Source organism: Myotis lucifugus, unplaced genomic scaffold (genome assembly GCF_000147115.1).
Source record: "Myotis lucifugus unplaced genomic scaffold, Myoluc2.0 scaffold_8, whole genome shotgun sequence".
Taxonomy (NCBI): domain Eukaryota; kingdom Metazoa; phylum Chordata; class Mammalia; order Chiroptera; family Vespertilionidae; genus Myotis; species Myotis lucifugus.
In genome coordinates this window covers 6,957,751-6,972,439 of record NW_005871056.1, presented here as the reverse complement: position 1 = coordinate 6,972,439, position 14,689 = coordinate 6,957,751, and the positions used below count along the sequence as shown (strand labels likewise).

Here is a 14,689-nt window from a genome sequence, read left to right as displayed (position 1 = left end):
CACTGCACTTAACCCCACGACACAAGAAGAGCATAGAGAAGGTTCTAGACACTCTGCTAGCTGTTTTGCATGCATTCAATCCCCCTATAAGACTTGCTGGGAAGATGCAACCATTAAGTCAACTTTATGGAAAGGGAAACTAAAGCTGAAAATGGGGACTGGCTATAGATCCTGAGGTCTATAAGAACGGGAGCCAGTATGAACACACATACCTGCCTGATTCCAACGCTTACGTTCTTAACCAATGCCCTGTGCTGCCCTGTGAAACTGACTACCTTTTCCTACTGAGGGAAAAGCTATCTCCAAGCCCAAACTTATACAGAGAGGGAACTCCAAATGTCAGTGGTAGGATAATGTGAAATTTGAACAGACTCTCTCTCCTATAAACCAGCCAGGCTCCCTGGGACTCGAGAAGGGCAGCCTCTTCCCTCTGGCCAGCTGTCTACGGCTGTTGTTCTCACTCTGGCCCAGGTGGAAATGCCTTGGTGAAAACACTAGGAAGCCTGGTACTTCACAGAAGGGCAAAATGTTGCTGGATTAATGGCCACAGTGTTGGGTATTTTGAGATTACGTTGGAGAATCTTCTGCCCAAGAACACAACAGATCACAGTCCCAGGTTCTCAAGCCGAGCTCTGCATCTCCCCAATGTCTAACTGATGGAAATGAATTCTGCCCCTTCTGAATGCCAGGTCTGCTGGAGCAGCCGCTCGGGTAGTAATGCATTCAGAATTCATGCACGTGACTGTCGCCAGCTGAACGGAGACATGTGTAAAGTGGTTCATGCTGGAGACAGGAATCAAATGCCAACACACAAAATGAGGGAATAACAACAAGGTCGGGGGGCACCAGGGAAGGATTCTGTGTTGAATCAGTCAACAGCCAGCAGCTAGAGCAGAAAGCAAATATTAAATCGAATTCTATTAAAACATGAAAGAAAATCAGTACTGTACTATATAAAGCCCATTAGGCCTGAGCTAAAGCACAACTCGCATGCATGCTTGTGACAGGGCAGGATTCATGAAGCATTTCTACTGAAGTCTTGCAAATAGCATTTAAGAATTCCCCACCCATCTGCCCAGGGATAGACATCCATCTCTTTAGGCATCAGCACACAGCTAGCACTGGGAGGGCAGTCAGCACTGGGCCTGGCCAGCCTCTCTCCTCACACTGCACTCCTAGTTAACATCTGTATTGGCCATTACCTGTTTGGGACACATCTGTTTGCTCAGACTGATGAGACTCAGACCACAAGCACCCAGTGGTCAATGTCATTGCTGCCTATCTCCCGTTCACAGCAGACAGCCCAGCCTTGGCCACAGACCACTGGTTCTCCTACTTGTAATAAATACATTCACTGAATGCTTGCACTTCGCTAGATGTGGGGCAAATCCTTTCACAATGTTATCTTATTGCATCCTTAGGCCATCCTGAGCTGTCACTCAGAAAGCAGCCTTGGGCAGAGGGGCAGAGACAAGGATGTCTAAGGGAGTGACCACCCATCCCTCCCCACCCTTTAACCCCCCATGTTTCAATTATCTCCTTGCTCCATTGACCTTCAACTTCACCCTCTTCCCGACTCCAGCTTCTCCACTTAAACGTGCATATGTCATTGCCATTTTAAAACTAAAACACTGCCCCCTGGCATCTCTGTATGGGAGGTCCTCTCCTCTCCACTCTCCAGCCAAGCTTTTCCAAAGCGGAGTCACACTTGGTGGCTCTCCTCTCTCCCTGCTCCGCCAGCTGCAGCCTGGTTACTTCCCCGCTCAGCCATCATGCCTGCTTTTCCTTTTGGCCTCCTGCTTGACAAGTCTAGGAAACACAATTCAGTCCTTAACTCCCTCGACACCCTGTGTTGTCACTAGCCAGGCCCTGCGAGTCACATCTTCTGTATCCCACAACACATGGTCTGTCAGCTCCATCTCCTTTTCCTCAGATCCTTCCCCTCCTTTATATCCTCCTCCCCCTCATAACAAAGGGCTTTGTCAATTCCCCTGCCCTATTGCAAAAGCCTCCTAATGAATTCTCCAACATTGCTTTGCAGCTCTCAACCATTCTCATCTGCCATAGTGTGAGTTCCAAAACGTACATGGAGTCAGAGTTCCTTTGCTCAAACTCCAATTACCCAAGAGTTTACCCTCCTGTCCACGTCTTTCAAGTCCCTGTGTATCTTGCTGCTCTTGATCTCATCTCTGGCCACCTGACCCTCGCTCCTCCTGGTGTGGCCAACAGGAAGATCCCCATGATTGCCTGTGCACACTAAACTCTCTCCATATTCCTGAGCCTCTGCACAGGGATTTCTCCTCTGTCTGGAATTCTTTCCCTCCTCTCCACTTGAGCCTCTCTTGCTCACCCTTTAATGTCCAGCACCCATTCCATCAGGAAGCTTCCCCCTCAGCCCGCAGTCATACACTCCCCTCTCTGGCCTCCAAAGCCCACTTCTAGCCGCCTAACCCAGATCATTGCATTGTGATGGTCTCTTCCTCTGTGTTGTCCTCACCACAATGTGGCCCCCTGGTGGGCTGGGGGTTGGCTCATCATTTCCATGCCTAACATTTTACCCAGGGGAGCCTCAGGTCATATGTGTGCACTGCTCTTCAGCACAAGACAAGCTGTCCTGCTGGGGCACTGATGGCGGGGGGGGGGGGTGTGGGAGTGAGGGGCAGCAGGGACAGCAGTGAGGCCCCCCGGCTTGTGACTCTGAGTGGTAGAGGCCTTGGTAGAGATAAAGTGGCAAGTGAGGAGATTCCCCTGATCTGATGGTCTCCGTGGGGCTGGGGAGACCAGGCACTGCTCATTTGCTCCTGACTCAGGAAAAAAATCAGTGGGTTTCCAGGACGGATTTTCATGTTTATTAAGAAACAGCCTTCATTTGAAACAACCACTTCTCATTCATGGCTGCATTCCAGAACAAATGTGTCTGTGGAGCATGAATGAGGGTCTAGGGGAGCTGTGGTTGGTGAGTTCAGGACTGCATAGCTCTGAGACAGGGATGGCCTTCCCTTGGCGAGTGGACTGGGAGAGCTAGGAAAACCTGAGCATACCCTGCTGTGTGTCCCTCACCACTCACCTCCTCCCCACCCAGCACAAGCCTGGGCTTGCAGTGCATATCTGTGGAGGTGACAGAGTCTTGACCACAAACAACGACTGGAACTCCATTCATTATTCATTCATTCACTCACTCATTCATTCACTCATTCACGTCTTAACAAATACTGTTATAGGCACCTGGGAGATAGAAAACTCATAACAGGCAGGTTTCTGCTCCTATGGAGCTTACATTCTGGGGAGAAAAACTGACAAGAAAGAAGGAAACATGGAGATAAAGGAGATGATTTCAGGCAAGAATAAGTGCTAAGAAATAAAACAGTCCCAAGCTCAGACTGCCTCCTACCAATGCTTATAGCTTCTGTCCCTTCTCCCAGGAGGCCTTTTCCAGGCCGCAAGCCAGGCCCAGTGTCTGGGTGGCTACAGTGACGATGTTCCCAGGCCTGTGCTCCATCCCAATGATGAGAGCACACTCCTGCAAGTAGGCTAACCAGCCTTTTGCGTGCCTGAATAAAGAGCCTGACCAGAGCAGGTTTGGCCTCTGAATAAATCTCCTTAGAGGAAGGCACCAGGACAACTTCCTAGGACCAGTGCACTCCCTGGACTGGGGCCCTACCCCTACAGGAAGCATTTTGTCAGAACCAGGGCCCCGAGCAGAATCCTCAGGAAGGAGGCCCATTGAGATCAGACAAAATGTTTAAAGAGGATTAGAGAGGGAGGTCAGAGGGGGAAGAAAATCTTCATCTTCTGCAAAGTGCTTAGGAAGTGCAGTGGCAGGGCTCAGAGCCAGGGTCTTCAGTCCACATCCTGGTTTTCCTTAATTATGTACAGACAGGCTTTCTGAAGCCTCTCTGATCTGTTGCCACAGTGACTACTGAAGGACACTTCCTCTTAAAAAGGCTAGGAATACTCAGTCCTTTTAAAAAATGGGAAACCACTGAGCTATGGTTCTCTGGGTGGAGGGAATATGGTGGGTCCTGAGTTATGGGGATGGGGCTCTGTGTCTACAAACATGTTCCTGAGAGGTTGGCTTATACTGCATGGAGCATGGTTAGCATCAGGACTACAAAAAGTTACACAGAAAAGATCCTTCTTGAGCCATTGGGGTAGCCAAGTGTTGCCATATTGTGATAGAATCTCCCGCTTTTTAACATGATTTGGGACAGATGATTCTTTTTTAAAAATGGGATCAAAGTCAGTGGGAGAGAGTGGTGAGTTTGTTTATAGGCATTAAACTGGAAATAAGAGTATGCCTGAGTAACCAAAGGGAAAATCTGCTGAAGACAGGTAAGCCCCTAAGCCAGTTCCTTTACCTGGAATCGGAATAAGGCCAACCTCCTGGTCTGAGAACTTAAATGTGAATTTCAGGTCAGTCCAAGATGCCCAGCAGGCAGTGTCCAGCTAACTGTGCCTTTCTACAGTTAGGATCTGTGTCCGTGGACCACTCCCCATGGGGAGCTGGAGAGGGTGACAGCCATGGTGAGGCAATGTCCTCCTGGGAGACCCCTTTGCAGGCTGAAACTGAGCTGCTCTGCATGGGCCAGAGATAGGGTCCTCCACACAGTGTGAACAATCCCTTAGAGAACCTGATGAAAGTAACAAAGCTTTTTCTGAGAAAAACGAATGTGTGATCGAAGACATGCAAAACTTTTCAGAGACCCTCAATGAACCCCCTACATGTTCACAGCAACCACTTTTCAAAATATTCCCTTGTTGGTAAACCTTGAGAAGGTGAACTTCTAAGCCTTAATTTTCTCATCTGAGAGTGGTAGTTTTGAGGATTTAATGAGATGATATGCCCAAGGAGTTTAGCTGTGTGCCTGGTAAACAGAGGAACTCAGTAACTGCCAGCTGCTATTGTTATTAGTAGTATGGTTACTCTTAGATGATCTGGAATCCTGACCATTCATCTAAGTAAGACGGATCTAACTCTGCCATTTATTCCTTAAGCAGAGACCCCATCCCCAGAACTGTGCTGAGCACGGTGAAAGCTGTGAATGTATAGAGGTTACAGCCCATGAGATTGGAGAACCCAGATGCTTATTAGTGAGGCAACACCCCATACAGGGAGTGCTGGAAATTGTGAATACATATGATTAAAGGTGAAAGTAAGTGATACAGACACAAAGAATTACAGCTATTTCAGAAAAGGTAAGATCAATGTAGAATAAAATAGTCAGAGATTGTGTCTGGGGGTCCTGTCCACCAGGCTGGAACTATATTGGAGGAGAAGTACCTTGGAGGCTGTCTGCCCCAGTCTGCATCCTCTAGGCCACCTACCCCTTGCACTCAGGAAGAGATAGAACCTTAGTGTTGGGCATTGGGTTGTGTCCCTAGAATGGGTCCAACTCTTTTGGGTTCATGGCCTCTGTGTGCACCTGTGCAGGCAGGCATACCTCAGAGATATTATGCTTTCAGTTCTAGACAACTGCATTAAAGCGAATACTACAATCAAGTAAGTCACAAAAATTTTTGGTTTCCCAATGCATATAAAAGTTGTGCTTTCCGTGTACTTTAGTGTATTAAATATGCAAGAGCATTATGTAAAAAAACACACGTTTGTACCTTAATTAATAAATACTTCATTGCTAAAAACATGTTAACCATCATTTGAGTCTTCAGAGAAGTTGTAACTTTTTTCCCGGTGGAGGGTTTTGACTCAATGTTGATGACTGCAGGCTGATCAGGGTGGTGGTTGCTGAGGTTGGGGTGGCTGTGGCAATTTCTTAAAATGAGACAACAATGAAGTCTGCCACATCTATTGACTCTTCCTTTTATGGACTATTTCTCTGTAGCGTAAGATGCTGTTTGACAGCACTTTACCCACAGGAGAGCCTCTTTCAAAATTGGAGTCAATCTTCTCAAACTCTGCCATTGCTTTATCAATTAAGTTTATGTAGTATTCTAAATCCTTTATTGTCATTTCAACAATCTTTACAGCATCTTCAACAGGTGTGAATTCCATCTCACAAAACCACTTTCTTTGCACATCCATAAGAAGTAACTCCTAACCCGTTCAAGTTTTATCATGAGATTGCAGCAATTTTACATCTTCAGGCTCCACTTCTAATTCTAGCTCTTTTGTTATTTCCACTTCATCTGCGGGTATTTCCTCCACTGAAGTCTTGAACCCCTTCAAAGTTATCCATAAGGCTTGTAACCAAGTGCCTCCAAAGTCCTTTTAATGTGAATATTTTGACCTCTTCCCATGAATTACAAATGTTCCTAATGGCATCTAGAATGTTGAATCCTTTCCAGAAGGTTTTTAATTTACTTTGCCCAGATCCATCAAAGGAAGCACTCTCTATGGCAGCTATAGCCTGATAAAATCTATTTCTTAAGTAATAAGACTTAAAAGTCAAAATTGCTCCTCGATCCATGGGCTGCAGAATGGATGTTATATTAGTAACCATGAAAACAACATTGATCTCATTGTACATCTCCATCAGAGCTCTTGGGTAACCAGGTGCAGTGTCAATAAGTAGCAATATTTTGAAAGAAATCTTTCTTTTCTGAGCAGTAGGTCTCAACAGTGGGCTCAAAATATACAGTAACCCATGTTGTAAACAGATGTGCCATGATCCTCGCTTTGTTGCTCTAACGGCAGAGTAGATTTGGCATAATTCTTAGGGACTCTAGGATTTTCAGAATGGTAAATGAGCATTTGTTTCCCTTTAAAGTCACAGCTGCATTATCCCCCAACAAGAGAGTCAGCCTATCCTTTGAAGCCTGGCATTGACTTCTCTTCTCTAGCTATGAAAGTTTTAGACTGCATCTTCTTCCAATATAAGATTGTATTGTCTACATTGAAAATCTGTTGTTTAGTGTAGCCACCTTTACTAATTATCTTAGCTAGATCTTCTGGATAACTTACTGCAGCTTCTACATCAGCATCTGCTGCTTCACCTTACATTTTTATGTTATAGAGACAGCTTCTTTCCTTAAACCTCATGAACCAATTTCTGTTCACTTCAAACATTTCTTCTGCAGCTTCCTTACCTCTCAGCCTTCCTATAATTAAAGAGAGTCAGGATCCTAGACTTCGTTAGGTTTCAGTTTAAAGGAATGTTATAACTGGTTTGATCTTCTATCCAGACCACTGAAACTTTCTTCATATCAGCAAGAAGGCTGTTTTGCTTTTTTATCATTTGTGTGCTCACTGGAATAGCACTTTTCATTTCTGAAGAACTTTCCCTCTGCATTCACAGATTGGCTATTTGGTACAAGAGGCTTAGCTTTCAGTGTGACTCACTTTTGACATGCCTTCCTCACTAAGCATAGATATGCCTAGCTTTTGATTTAAAGTGAGAGATATGCAACTCTTCCTTTCACTTAAACACTTAAGGCCTTTGTATGGTTACTAATTAGCCTATTTTAAATATTGTTGTGTTTCTAGGAATAGGGAGGCCTGAGGAGAGGGGAAGATATGAGGGAATGGCCAGTTGGTGGAACAGTTAGAACACAATCATTTAAGTTGACATTCTCATACGGATGTGGCTTATAATGCCACAAAACAATTACAATAGTACCATCAAATATCTCTGATCACAGATCACCATAACACATATTATATAATGAAAAAGTTTGAAATAGTATAAGGCTTACCAAAATGTGACACAGAGATAAGAAGTGAGCAAATGCTGTTAGAAAAATGGTGCCAATAGTCTTGTTCATTTCAAGATTGCCAGAAACCTTCCATTTGTTAAAAAAAATCAATCTCTTCAAAATGCAATAAAATGAACTGCAATAAAACAAGGTGTGCCTGTATATATATATATGTTTCCTGGCATATGAGAAGTGATTTGGCTTTGACATGGTATTTGGCCTTGCTTACTCTTCCTCTGCCTGTAGGCAAGAAAACCCCTTCTTTACTCCTATAACAAACTGTTTTCTACTCAATCTCTCATTAGGCAGAAGATGTGAGCTATGGTCTGGGGATGAGCTAGGAAGGACATTTGATATTCAAAACTCTTGAATATTGTGAGTCAAAAGTGCAAAGAGGTAATGTTCTTATGGCTGAAAAGAGTCAACACTGTAGTTTGGAAAAATGACTGCATACTTCAATGTGGACCGAGTTAAGAAGGCATAGAGAAGGAGACCAGAGAAAAAGGGGTAGGAATCATTTAAAAAGTGTGGTGCAAGAGGCCAAGAGGATATGGAAGGAGGGTTGATCATCACAAATTATAGTTCCAACTCTCCACTCATTGCTCATTGTAAAATAGCTACTTAAAGAAACCATGTCTGAATGATTGGAAGGCTTCCTAAAGAAGGGGAAAGTCTTTAAGATTTTACAGAGAGCTAAGAGTCCAGGAGCAGAGACAGACAGGAAGTGGGGGCTGTAGAGACTTGAAAAGGTCTTCTATGGAGGCAAATTATGCTGAAAACCAAGTCGGGGTGGTTGTTATATCTTTGCCCTCAATACAGGATACAAAGCTGAAAGCAGAATGGGTTAGACACAGTGGTTCTCAACCTTCCTAATGTCACGACCCTTTAATACAGTTCCTCATGTTGTGGTGACCCCCAACCATAACATTGTTTTCGTTGCTACTTCATAACTGTAATTTTGCTACTGTTATGAATCGTAATGTAAATATCTGATATGCAGGATGTATTTTCATTGTTACAAATTGAACATAATTAAAGCATAGTGATTAATCACAAAAACAATATGTAATCATATATGTGTTTTCCGATGGTCTTAGGCGACCCCTGTGAAAGGGTTGTTCAACCCCCAAAGGGGTCGCGACCCACAGGTTGGCGACCCACGGGTTGAGAACCGCTGGGTTAGAGGATTAACACACACCAAAAGAGGCAAATTTTGCAACTTTCAGAAGTGTAGTAGAGTCATAAAATAAACATGAACTCAACTTCATGTTCTGTTTGGTTTGTTCTTTGGTAATCGGTTACTTGAAAACTATATAACAAGCAAACAAATAAACCTTTATTCTTTCAAGCTGCCTTGAAAGTGTAGCTATGACACTTCCCAACCTATGTTCAGCAGCCTCTTTCCCTTTCTCCTTCCCTCCTGAGACACTATTTCCTCTTCCATTATTCCCTCACTAAGTACAGAATTCCTGGGAGACCGGAGAAGAATGACCATTTTCCTAGAGCAAGGGTGGGGAATATCTGGCCCACGGGGCTTATAAGGCCCTCAAAATCATTGGTCCGGCCCTGCCAATGCATTAAGGGTGAGTTAATTAAATGCTTCACCAAATATAGCAGGTTGATTTTTAAGTTGATAAGTCTGTGTGGCCCACGAATGATGTTATAAATATCCACATGGCCCTTGGCAGAAAAAAAGGGTTTCCCACTCCTGTCCTAGAGAAAAGGGCTGTGATGTGGTGTACTGTGCCAGTTCAGGACCTTGGAGAGGGGCATGTGGGGCAGCTTCTTGATGGCAGTGGGGAATGATCTCCTAAAGATTCTGTCAGTCACCAATAACAACACAACTATAGGGATCATGGCAGCAGGGGTTGCCAGGTCTTAGCAAGGTGGGAGTGTGAGGGTGGGAGTCGGGGGCTTGAGGCTATATCAGGAAACCAGGAGTGAGTTATCAGGGATATGTAGAAAGCAGTGGCATCAAAATGAACAGATTATTGAAGCATTCTCCTCTCAATAGTAGACCTTAGAGAGACTTGGGATTTGGGGAAGAAACAGACCAAGGACTTTCTACAAGTTATGCGTGATGAGCACCAGACATTTGGAGCACCATTTTGCTTAATGTGAAGATGGTGTCTGAAGTTCTGAGGTGTCCCTTCCAAAAAGGGAGCTGTGCTGGGAGCCTGAGGCAACAGGGGCTGGGAAACTGAGTGACGCCTGGTTCCTCTTCTTAAAATGTAGGAGGTCCCCCTTGGGCAAGGAAGAGAGGATGTTGAAACCTGGGGAAATCATGTTGTTTTACTTTTCCTAACAGTCTTGGAATGCCAACTTTGGAATCAATTTTAAATGAGCCCCAGGACCATAGGTTTCCTGTAGACAGAAACCTGTGCCACCTGCATGGACGTCAGAAGGACAAGGCTTTGATTTAGTGAAACTTGTTTGTTTCATGCCACTGAGTGAATGATTCATGTCAGTAGTTTGCCTGCAGTAGATTTCTACAAGGAACATTCGCAAAAAACACAGAGAGATGGCTTTTGTTTCCATTTCAATGGAGTTCTTTATGGAATTTAGAATTTTGTTTTAATGATATGCCCTATGACAGTATCCAAAGTACTGTCTTAGCCATCTTGGTACATTACTTAATAAAATCTAATCTTCCCAACACACTATGAGGTAGGAACTATTATCCCCATATTACATTTGAGGAAACTATAGCTCAGAGATATTAAGTAACTTGTTCATGTCACATAGCTGGTGAGTGGTGAAATCAGGACTTAAGTGCAGGCCTGGTCCATGCCAAACTCACCCGAACTTTCCCGCCCAGGGTGGAGGCATTAGGTGTGTAAGGTGCAGGTGTGATGCAAACGCAGCTGGGTGATGGAGGACGACAGGTAGGTTTCTCATGGAAGCAGGAAGCTCTTATTCCTAAACCATTTCAGTAGCTTCCCTGTGGAAACAGCAGCCGTGATTCTAGGATCGTGCTGAGCATGTCTGCACGTGTTGCTCATTAGGGTTTTGGAACCACTGGGCCTGTACTCAGGCAATTCTCCTAATCATAACAGTTCATAAGAAGAAGTGATTAATCAAAACAAGGAGGAACCCTGCGGAGAAGGATTTGGGGAACATCAAAGAACCTAGTGTTACACATTTCACCAAACACAAATGTTTGTAGAAAGTACTCCTTGTTTCTCCTGTTTGCATGGAGTTAATTGCTTGGGAGAAAGAGGATGGATTTGACTTTCTGGAAAAGAGACAGCCCCTGTATCTGGCCCTAGCTGAAGCTTGGGCATCTAGGTTTCCATGATGCTGCAGAAGCCTCCGAGGACTGCTGAGGCGCCTGTACCCAGAGCATCTGTCAGTCGGAATGTCTACAGCCAGTCTCACATCACTGCCTGAGTGGGGGAGGGATCCGAGGTGGAATCTTCTATTTGTGTCCTAAGATGAGGCCAGAGAGAGGAAAGGTTTGACATGATTCCTCCTTGCAGTCCCCCTAGGAACACTCTGAGTCAAGGAGAGTTATAGGGCATGTCACTTAAAGACATGGCCTTCAAGACCTCTTTCCTTCTGGAGCAGTGAAAGATGCACAGGACCCACACAGAGAAAACCAGGCTGAGTGCCAGCTCTGCTGCAGCGTGACCTTAGGCAGGTCACTTGCAGTTTCTGAGCCTGATCATTCATGGATTCTTGACTAATCAATCCATACATTTTTTTCCTGAGACCCTACTGTGTGCTACGGGCTGCATGTGAGGCTATGGTATGAAAAGTTTGTGGACATCTACCCTGAGGAACTCAACATCTGCAGTGAAGGTGGGTTCCTGAGCAACCGCCACACAAGCACTGACTGAGGAAGCTGGTGAAGATGCAGCACCGGGGCCTGGACAGGGATGAGGAGGAAACACTGCCTTCCTCACATTCATGGGAGAATCAAATGGCAGAATATGTGATGAGGCTTTCAGAGTGTCCGAGTGCACTCTACATGCATAAAGGACTGTCTGGTATAAAACCCAGAAACCCCTGTCCACCTCTTTAGCTTCTAGAAGAGAAAGAGTGACCAGGGGCCACTAAACTAATAGAAGGCACTGCCCAGACATTTGACCAGAGGGCCTTCGGAAGCAGGAAGAACATCTTCATGTCCAAGGCCCCCAAGGCCTCATGCAGACCTCCTCTGTGAATCTCCCACAGCTGTACACAGGACTCCTGCCCTAGACTGGGGCAGGCTGTACATCCCAGCTCCTGCTCCTGTCATCTCCGATCCAGGTAAAGTCTCAGAGAAAAGATTCTCAAAGGGTCTTCCAACTGAAAGATCCTACACTGGGCCACGCCCTCCCACAGCAGGCTCCAAGGTGTTTGCTTTCATTAGAGATGATGACAGTCTGAGCCAGTCAGTCTCCTTGAAGTCAAATGACCTTAGGACACACTTCAGTCATTGCTACAATGGAAGGATTGCTCCTACTGGGGCAGGGCCTCCTGCAGAGCAACTTATTCTGGTATGTCATTTTCAATTGCTGAAAACTCAGACCCTGAACCATCCCAAACCCATGCAGGCATGGGCATGGCTAACCTCATGAGAGCTGCACACAGGCCCTTTTAGTGGGCATGGGCACAAAGCCTGCCCTTCACCCACCGGGACAGAGAATTCTTACCTCATATGCAAGTTCCTCTTTGCTGGCCATCAGACAGCATCCTCTCTTGGGGAATTAAATGGCTTTCTGTCTCCCTCACTGAGCACTGGCAGGGCTTGGTGGTGACCATGGCATCCCACTGCCACCTGTTGCCCCTTTAACCATTCACCTTCTATGCATGTCTCGCCCAGCAAAGCCAGTCTGCACCAAGCTTTATCTCACTCCACAGCTGCCATGTAGGCCTCACTCCACTCCACACTGTTGAGCATCTTTTATTGCCATGTCCAAGGTGAGCAGAGCTCAGAGGTTTCCTAAAGGAGCTGCTCAAAAGGCCACCTGCAAGTCTAAGCCCACAGCCACAGGGTGGGGTGGGGGGTACCCCATTACTACCATTGCCCTGACCTTCTCTCTACAGAATGAAGACAGAGAGACCTGTGTGTCCAAGTGGCCTGTGGCCCTCTATCCCTCAGTCTCTGTGAGTCAAACACTCTTCTGTGGCTTCAGTCAGAGCACTCTTGATGGAGAGCGCAGAGGTGGTCTCTGGCACAGGCTGGAGGGAATCCTGGCCGTGCCAAAGGGTGACTTCAGAACTGCAGCCTGCTGGTTTTTTTACAAAGCCATCCATGATCATTTATCCACTGGGGAGTCCATTAAGCCCACAGCCAACACCATATCAGGTGTCTGGCTCTGACTGAGCACTTTACAGCCAATTGTGTGAAGAGTTTCTCAGAAGACCAGACACACAGTTTCAAAAATAAATCACTACAAAATGCTGGCATCCTGGTCCTCTGCCACACATAATCCAGACAGCATGGACATGCCCAAACTGTAATACCCATTTCTGTCCACTTCGCCCAAATTCCCACACAATTCAGAAGTTCTCTTGGTGGGCATCTCCACCACCTCTTTGCACACACTCAGTTGGGATTTCACAAATTACTCGGGCAGCTTTTGCTCTCTCGAACAGTGTTCAGAATCTACACTTAACACAAAGTTGAAAGTAGCTGCCTTCTAAATCTCTGATGAGAGTCAAAGGCACCTGGGACCGCTGGTCTTTGTCACACCCAAGTGACATTGTTTTTCTAAAAGTTTATGAGCCTGCAGAGAAAAAGGGTGTATACATAGTATACCTAGTTTCATCAATGGTAACTGAAAAAAAAAACACTACATAGATACACATATGTACCAAAGGAAGAAATGGTAGCTAAATGACAATGCCAGCGCTTGGATCTTAGCAGCTTTGAAATAACATTAAAGTAGGATAGGCAACTCCAACAACAGTAATATAATAACATAGTTTACTTTCACTGAATGCTTCCCGAATGCCAAACACTGTTCTAATCAGTATTACTACATTTAATACTCTTGACAATACAGTGAGGCAGACACACATACTGTACTCATTTTATGGATGAAGAAATGGAGACACAGAGAAGCCATGACAGTCACTCCACATCACACAGTTGGCAAGTGGCAGGGCAGGACTGAACCCAGCTATAGATGCCAGAGCCCACACTCCTAAAAATTACGCTAATAATTCTCATTTGAGAGATAATAAAAACAGGTACTCAAAGTGCTCTACACTTGAATGAACACTATGCCTAAATCTATAATGCAAAGTTATAAGTGCAGAGGAGAGACCCAAATGGGCATCATTTCCTAAAGGGAAAAACAAAGACATTGGAAGTTTTGTGTCCAAACATTCTGGTAGGAGCCCATGTGCGAGGGCTGCAACCAAAGTGAACAATGAACGGTATCCCAGTCACAGGAGAAAATCCATCATATTTCCACTGAACCCTGCTCTGGGATGAGGGTCATGATTCATCCTGGCTACCATATTTTGAGAGTTACATTGATCAATGTGGGAAATTAAGAAACTGCCAGCCAGGCCAGTGGGGTTCAGGAAATCAGTGGCTTTGAGGAATAGATAACACAAGAGATGTTTAGCCTAAAGTAGGTGATTAAGGATGGATAAGAACGTCAGCCTCAAACACTGGAACTGCTGACCTCCGGAACACTGGCCCTCAATGGTGGACCACAGGTGAGGAGGGGAGGAAAGCAGTGCCCAGGCCAAGGTCCAGAAGACCTCTACTACATCAATGGGTGATGGCTGCCTAGCAATGGACTAGAGCTGCCCTGAAAAATGTACCAGCTGTCTGTCATCACAAATACTCAGAAAAATCAAAGTGGAACTGCCACCTCTCAGGGTTGTAGGAGAGAGAAGGCTGATGCTGAGGAGGAGTTTGGGTGGCAGGCTGCTCTGAATGTTAACAGTCTGCGACTCCCAATGCCCTTACGACGAAATGCTGAAACAGAAATGTCAGCGCACGTGCCCGGCTATTAGCTCAAAACTGAGAACTATAGGATGCCTCCTAAGGGTTGTACCCACTTGGGTCAAACCACGATGAAAAGAAATTGTAGAT

At 45.4% G+C, this 14,689-nt stretch overlaps 1 protein-coding gene across 1 annotated transcript in view; it reads right to left on the bottom strand.

The window, feature by feature from the left end:
• EPHB1 (EPH receptor B1) overlaps positions 1-14,689 on the bottom strand; it is a 277,930-nt gene that overhangs the window by 110,003 nt on the left and 153,238 nt on the right. The gene's annotated exons all lie outside the window — the stretch shown is intronic.